The sequence below is a fragment of the Macrobrachium rosenbergii genome, chromosome 26 (genome assembly GCF_040412425.1).
Source record: "Macrobrachium rosenbergii isolate ZJJX-2024 chromosome 26, ASM4041242v1, whole genome shotgun sequence".
NCBI classification, from domain to species: domain Eukaryota; kingdom Metazoa; phylum Arthropoda; class Malacostraca; order Decapoda; family Palaemonidae; genus Macrobrachium; species Macrobrachium rosenbergii.
In genome coordinates, this window is record NC_089766.1 from 51,572,929 (window position 1) to 51,579,111 (window position 6,183).

Below are 6,183 nucleotides of genomic sequence, written 5' to 3' on the forward strand. Positions count from 1 at the left end.
AGACTTCACTAGGTCATAGATAGAGATAGCATACTGCATACTTTCTTCGCAAAAGGATCTACACAGCTATTACTTGCAGTGTAGACTGGATGTTAACAGGATATTTTGGGGTGTCATTATGAACACATAAAACTACACCCCCATGGTTTCCTATTTTATGTTAATACAGAAAATGATAGGCTGTATACTCTCGTGGGCTCAGACATGTATTATTTACCAATCATAGTCTCCTGCAAAGCTATATATACTTGAGACACTTCTGACATGAGCAACCTTACTTTTTCCGATTTAGCACTTGACTCCCGACAGTTCCACTGGAGAAAATGAATGAATTTTACAGTACTGTACTTAGATTTGAGGCCACTAAACTGGAGCTCCTGCTCTTTTCCAGAAGTAGTCTGATTATTGATGGCTGCCTTCCATTTTAATGTTGACAATGGTGATGATTCCACGGAGGAGGAACCTGTCAAAGGTGGCAAAGCCTCCCTAGTATCACGGGTGTTGGGCATCTCTGATGGCATCTTCAATACGAAAAATTACAGCTCAAGAGCACCAGACAGAGCTGGCACTAACTGAGGAGAGGTGGGAGTGTCATACAAAACTGGTGCATCCTCTGAAGCATCAGGGGCACCAGTCACAGCTGGTGTATGCACCAGAGAGATGTACTGGATACAGAAAATGAAGCCTCCAAAGACGCTGACACACCATGTATAACTGGTACAGCCTCCAGAGGGGTGGGAGTGCCAAGCATGTCTGGCACAGCTTCTGAACTGGCAGGAGCATCAGAGAACTGGTGCAGCCTCCAAAGATGCAGGAGTGCCAAAAATTACTGGCACAGCCCCTGAAGCCACAGGACAGCCAGAAATCACTGGGCCAACCTCCGAAGAGGCACGAGTACCAGCTGACACTTGTCTTCCTTTTACATTGCCAAAGGAAGCACCTCTGGTAACATTTACATTTCTTCTTTGGTTAGCCGCAATGCTAGAAAACGACATTCCTGGGCTAACATACTGGCTTAACACTTTCTGTTTAGCCTCTGTAAATGTTATGCATTCAGCTACCCTTAATGTCTGGATTTCTTTTTCCATGACGAGGAAGGATAATCATCTCCAAAATATGTACATCTAGCTTCTGTATAACATACGCCATGCTCTGGTGCACTACACTTAACACAAGTGGCAGGCTTGACTTGTAGCTTCTGCCTACAAGACCCTAACAGGTGACCATATTATCGACAATAAAAACATTTCCTCAATCTGGGGATATATTGCTTAACCTTAAAATGCAACCATGCTGCTTTTATTACATTAGCTTTGCAGGTAGAACTGAATGTAATAATTGAATTTGGAAGTGAAACTAAGGGTCCATTGATTATCATCGTCATTTTTTCTATTCTAATCACACCTTAATCATTTAATTCTTCTATAAGTTTCTCTTCTGAGTACTTCATCGGTTGGGGTGCAAATATCATTCCCTTGGAGTAATTCCAAAAAGCATGTATTGAGCAGTCTACTTTAACTCCTCCAAGATGCAATAATGCCTTTAATTTTTCACTTTCTTTTGCTGAGAGCAATTCTACAGTCAGTTTTCCTCAACCTTCAGACGATATCTTAGGCTCTTGAACACAACGCTTCACAGTTCTCTCTGTAGATAGTCACAATTAGAATCCTCCAAATTAAAGGTCAAATACGTATCGTAAGAGGTTTCAAATATTCCCGGTCCTATTTCACATACATTTCTGGTCAACTTCCTTTTGCGCCATGCCAGAGCATAGGGTTCCAGTGTAATTACACTAGGTTTCCTAGCCGTGTCCAAACACAGGTGGTAAGAGGAGGGTGCAGACGTCATCATCTGTGCCAAAACAGTACCATCAAAGGGTTCATGGGTACTTGACACTTTATTGCTACTCGTAAAGATCGAATTGAAAAAAAAAAAATTAAGTAAACCTGGAAATCTTAAAAAGATATCATCAGTCTTTTATGGAGCTTACTCTTCCACCAATGGCACCAGTAAAAGTCAACTCCCAAATGTCCGCCCCCTACCCTACCCCACAGGGGATGGCAAAACACAATTAGGGTGGCCCAAGTGTAAGCCAAACCTGCTTGTTGGGACAGAGTATTAGAAGAATAGAACCATCCCCACCTTAATCATATTAAGGGCAAACTGGACAGAATGCTGAGAGTCCCATCCCCAGAACCAGACAACCCCTGGAATCCATGGCCCAGCTCTGCTGAATAGTTCCACCCTTGAGCTATCAATGTGATATCTCTCAGGTCCAAACATTATCGGGTAGTTGATGATCCTACCTCAGTTCCTACTACAATATTAGCTTCAGATATGAACCCCAGACTAAGCTCTGATACCTTTTCTATTTATCAGGTCCAATAAATTTTACTAAAAGTGGAAAATTCCACAGGACTTAACCCAAATTAATACCTAATATATTGGACTCTTGGACTCAAACCTGGGAACAAATTACAGGGGTTCAAGAGCTCCCTCACCACATCAAGGTGGTCCCAAGTCAAGGGGGATCTACTCAAGAGGTGATCTGCTCCTTAAGGGGGGCTGGGGTACTTCCAGTTTTAAAACTGCTGTCCTGGTCATGGTCAAAGTCAGCTTTTCCAAGTGATAAAAATATAAAACAAGTAAACAATGCAACGAAGTTTCTTTAGCGCAATCGAGTTTTCTGTATAGCCGCTACAGCATATAATCAAGGCCACTGAGAATAGATCTATCTTTCAGTGGTCTCGATATAATGCTGTATGAGCCATGGCCCATGAAACTTTAACCACATCCTGGTAGTGGCCTATCCTATACCACTGCCAGAAGCATGATTATGGATAACTTTAACGTTATATAATATGAAAGCTATTGTGGCTAGAAGGCTGGAATTTGGTATGTTTGATGATTGGAGGGTGGATGATAAACATACCAATTTACAGCCCTCTAGCCTCAGTAATTTTCAAGATCTGAGGGTGGACAGAAAAAGTGCAGAAAGAAAAAAGTGCGGACAGACAGACAGCGCTGGCACAATACTTTTCTTTTAAGGAAAGCTAAAAGTACACACAATTTGCTTACCACTGCAAGGCAAGGGACATGGGACACTTCTATATCATAGACCATGCTGAAGTACAGATGTCTGGTGATGGAACAAAAGTGGTCTCTCTTTGGAATCACCTGTCAGTCTTGAAATAACAGAAGACTGAAAAGCCCCAGTTACAAAATTAAACCAGCGTGATGAAAAGAATAACAAACTTCGAGGCAGTAAGGTGTGGCTGCAGAAAGCTTTAAAATGATCAGAGCTTTCTAAAATTATACAGTGTTATATGTCTGTCTGTTCCCTAATCAGTACAGTATAAACTATGACTTTCAGAATATGCAGTGTCTAGGCACTCAGTCTGATTATGTTCGAGGTATGAAATCCACGTACCCTAAGCTTCCTGTCAAAAACTAAGACTAAACAATATGCTTCATTGTTGCCATAAAGGTAAAGTAAGGAAAGGTCTACGAATAAATGGACATCTTGAATCTATCAGATATGCATAACATCAGTCCTGTTTGAAGAAATTCTAAAATCTTGCTTTTCTTCCCAATTTAGTATTTTATTAATTATTAATTGCAGTTTTTTTGGCTCCACCCATTTTGGAGACAATAAAATTTAGTGACCAGTCATCTACAAAACTCACTAGGAATAACAGCTGATATACCAAAAGGAACACCTTCCTGTCATTTTTATCAACTAACTTAACACTGTTCAATGCTGGTATGCTGGCCATCTAGAGTTCTCCAGCAAAAGTCAGCAACAGTCTTAGAACAAACATGATATTTTTTGTTTGCAGAGCGAGAATGGAGAGGCTGACTTCTGTTACAATTTTTGATGTTTTACAATTTTAGATGTTTCTCATAAAATGGATATATATTCGCATCCCCTGGAAAACATCTGTAAAATTTCGTGGAGTTGTTCATATCATTGTCATAAACCGTTTAAAAAATATACAGTACTGTACCAAATTTTACAGCTACAGTGATTTGCTTTCTTTACAGATTTACAAACTAGACTCTTTTCTAGAGGAGTATTCCCAGCGCATGAGCTGCAAGTGGTCATAGGAGCTCGGTAACAAGGTGGTTCATTGGTGGCAGCCACGTAAGCAGCTGGGCAGGATCACTAACCTGTGAATAACCTGTCACTTTTTCCATCATCAAACAGGAACTATGCAGGGTAAGCTGAGGTATGATTACAATAAATGATTCTCGTTTGCATTTCTCGGCAAAATAAAAATTATCTTTAGAATCTGGTACTTGTCCCTACGAGGATACAAAACAACCCTTTGCCTGTAATACAAGACTTACTTCTAAGGTGGGGCATTGCCTCACAGAATTGACACTGTTCCAAAAGGTGAGGAACATGCAACATGTGAACCTATGTCACATCCAGTAAGTTTCTGATTATAATGAAAAGCTGGATGGATGACCAAACACCCCATCAGTACTGTCAGATTCAGTCAAGTATATGAGCAGGAAAAAGCTGATTCCTGTAACCTTTACAGCTTGGCATTGGGATACGGAAGCTAATGGTGCCTTTGGGATACTGAAGCTAAAACAAGACCTGGGAGAAAAGGGTTCATTGACAGAAATATCATCTCGGGATGAATGGCAGCACTCTGCTAAGCCCTGCTGTTAAAGGAGATGGAGAGAATACTTCAGACCAAGCTTCAGACAAGTGCTCCATTGTGTAACTCCTTATGAGTCCACCAGTCCAGCATGAACAACAACTGAGCTACAAAGTGTCTGTGTCTTAGGAGAGATGAAAACTTGTCTGAAAGATGCTGGGAAAACTATACAGCAGTTGAAAAACCATGGAGAAAGCATTCAAACTTAAAGCTGTGCTCCTGTAGGAAGAAGAAGAAAGTACAATATGTCAGGATTATGTCAGGATCCTGCCCTTGATATCTAAATCCAAAATTTACCTAAACAGGGTTAGGAGCACCTCCAAACCTTGTGTGCAGAAATATATGGAAACTCAGTCTTTCCTTAACAAGATGCTGGAAATCCATTCAAAAGACATGGATGAGAAACAGATGCTCCAAGTTTGCCTTATACTGTAGTCAGACAGAACTTAGGCTGCATTTACCCTGAACGAGTCAAGTCAAGTGGAGTCATGTCATGACTCCTTGACTTTTCTTGAATAACCCAACACACATTACGTTAATCTAAATGCATTGTTGCAAAAAAACATTAACGCCAGATGAGTCAAGTCAAAGCCATTCATGGTGAGTCATGGGTAGGGGTGGACCTATTTGTGCATCAGTCATAGCAAGTCAGTAGTGCTGTTAGCATCATGCAGATCGAGCTCTTGATAAGTTTGGTTCGAGAGAGGTCTTCTCTATATGATCCCAGTGATAGTAACCACTGAGATTGTATAGTGGTAGCTACTCTGTGGAAGGAAGTTAGTGCTGAAATGAAAATGTACCTCAAAATTGTACACTTTCTACTGTTTAGGAAGCAAAAGACAATGCATTTTTGTAAGATGCAGTTAATGTTAACACTTGTAAGGTAACTGACACTGGAAGTACTTCCTAAAGGGAAACTGTAGCTGCACATGCATATGGGAGTTCTTTATACGGAATAAAGACTACAGGGGATTACAGAGAATCATCCAGAGGAGAGAATTCTGGACACCCACCTAATATGGGTTCACAGTGCATGACAAAAGATGACAGAAAGGGTAAAGAGGAAGTCGAAGACACGAGGAAAGGAAAAGGTGGAAACATTTCTTACTTTCACCTTACTGTTTCTTGTTTATCCCCTTCCTGCAGCACATCAGGAGGATGGCAGGTGAAGAGCCCATGGTGGAACAAAAAATCTCCAAGGATAATCAAGAAACAAAAAATCTCAAAGGATAATCAAGAAACAAAAAATCTCAAAGGATAATCAAGAAGAGAAACTCTCATTGGAGCAACCCCTTCCCCAACCAAATGTCCAAAGACTGATGAGAGAGAGAGAGAGAGAGAGAGAGAGAGAGAGAGAGAGAGAGAGAGAGAGAGAGAGAGAGAGAGAGAGAGACAGCCTCACCCACTCCTCTAGAAATGTTCACACACTACCACTTTGTTTCTCGTATATCAAAAAAAGGTCTCTTGTAAAGACATGGCTATCAAGCCAAGCACTGGAGACATTCAGTGCTCA